At 33.7% G+C, this 2,249-nt stretch overlaps 1 long non-coding RNA gene across 1 annotated transcript in view; it reads left to right on the forward strand.

The window, feature by feature from the left end:
- The first annotated feature begins 1,457 nt into the window (after window positions 1-1,457).
- Window positions 1,458-2,249, forward strand: part of LOC116556925 — a 16,844-nt gene continuing 16,052 nt past the window's right edge. Inside the window, exon 1 of the long non-coding RNA XR_004271256.1 lies at window positions 1,458-1,555. This is a non-coding gene — a long non-coding RNA (uncharacterized LOC116556925). The remainder of the gene's footprint in view (window positions 1,556-2,249) is intronic.

Genomic DNA, 2,249 nt, shown 5'->3' on the forward strand with positions numbered 1-2,249 from the left:
TCTGATTACTAATGAGTTTGAGCATTTTTTCATATGCTTTTACATCAACTATAATTCCTTGTAAATCACCTGTCATCTTCTTTACCAAATCTTATTAGGTTTCCTTTCTTTCCTTTGGAAGTTAACATGAGTCATTTTATTTTATATATATATATATATATATATATACACACACCAAATTAAAATATGTTTACCACATTTTAAACTTTCATTTGGATTGTTAAAAAACAATACAATTATTCTAAATTTATATAAAAATACATATATGGTAAACAGGTCCATTTAGAAAAATAAAACAGATGGCGAGATGCTGCCAATTTTTAAATACATTACATTGTTATAGTAGTAGTCACAATATTATAGGAACAGACAAGTAGACCAATTAACACACATAACAAAGAATTCAGTAAAACACCCATTTCTATACAATATCTTGATATACAGTAAAGGTGGCACAAACAACCTTGGGGAAGTGACTGATTCTTTTTAGAGAGGATGTCAGTAAAATTAGCTCACTAATTTGTATATTAAAAAACAGAAACAAAATAAAACAAAATAATCTATGAGGTGGCATAATATGCTATGTTGAGGTGGATTACAGATAGATTAAAAATCTAAATATGGATGAAATCACCTTAAAGCTAATAAAAGTAGGTATAATTAACTATGGTTTTGATAGTTGTCAGAAAAGAATTCTTCAATAACACCAAACATAACAGAAGTTTTGTCAATTTGCCTGTATTCAATTTAAAAAAGATATTTTCAATGTTATAGTAGGAAAAAATGTAGCAGAAACATGGCAGGGAGAATTTCATAATGTTCCAAATCAACATTATGTGTGTGTGTGTGTGTGTGTGTGTGTGTGTGTGTGTATACAACAAACATGCATGTATATATTTTTTACTACACACACACACACACACATACACACACACACACATATACTTATATAGTATTTCTCTTCAAGAGGAATAATCTGGCTGAGTGGGTAGCTCATGCCTGTAATCCCTGAATTTTGGGAGGCCCAGGTGAGTGAATCACCTGAGGTCAGGAGTTCAAGACCAGCCTGACCAACATGATGAAACCCTGTCTCTACTAAAAATACAAAACATTAGCCAGAGGTGATGGCGTGCACCTGTAATCCCAGATACTCCGGAGGCTGAGGCAAGAGAATCACTTGAATCCAGGAGGTGGAGGTGGTGGTGAGCCGAGATCGCACCACTGCACTCCAGCCTGGACAACAAGAGCAAAACTATGTCTCGAAAAAAAGAAAAAAGAAAAAAAATACTATTGATCTGGTTAGGCTGACTTTCTAAGCAACAATCTTGCCAAACTACTTTATTTATTAAAATAATTGTTTTTTTTTCTGTTGAATTTACTTTTATTTTGACAATTATGCAATCAACAAATGAAGACATTTTTTCCTCAACCTTTTCGTGTTCATTTTCTCACTGCTGATAAAGACATACCCAAGAATGGGTAATTTAGAAAGAAAAAGAGGTTTAATGGGCTCCCAGTTCCAAGTGGCAGGGAAGCTTCACAATAATGGCGGAAGGTGAAGAGCATATCTGACATTAGCAGCAGGTGAGTGAGAATGAAAACCAAGATAAAGGGGTTTCCCCCTATAAAACCATCACATCACGTGAGACTTATTCAGTCCCATGAGAACAGAAGTAAGAAACTGGCCTTGTGATTCAATTATCTCCCACCGGTCTTTCCCACAACACGTGGAAATTATGAGAACTGCAGTTCAAGATGAGAGTTAGATGAGGGCCCAGTCAAACCATATCACTCTCATATCTCAAACTTTTTTTTTCTTCTTCTCTAATAGTTTTGATAACTGCACAAAACACTATTGATGAAAATAGGCATTCTTTTGTTTTTAAATAAAATGTATTTAAATGCCTTCAATTAAATATAACACTTGGTATAGTTCTCAAGAATATAGGCACATTCTGTAGGGATGCTTCTTTCTATCACTATTTTTCTGAGTTTTTAATTAAAAAGTGTGATATTTATTCTTCAGAACTATTGAAGTGATAGTGTTTTTTATTATGTGGTTCTTCAATGTGATGAATAATATTACACATTGATTACCATTTATTAACATTATGAGTAGAAGATAACAGATACAATTGAAGCTACATTGTTGGCTAGGGTAAATACCCAAGGTTCGTCATTTCGTACTAAGGGAATTAAGTAGGTGGACACACAAGAAGTGGGTTTGGGAACAGAACAGAAGTGCCGCC

Source organism: Sapajus apella, unplaced genomic scaffold (genome assembly GCF_009761245.1).
Source record: "Sapajus apella isolate SASKATOON/1434 unplaced genomic scaffold, GSC_monkey_1.0 scaffold18, whole genome shotgun sequence".
NCBI lineage: Eukaryota > Metazoa > Chordata > Mammalia > Primates > Cebidae > Sapajus > Sapajus apella.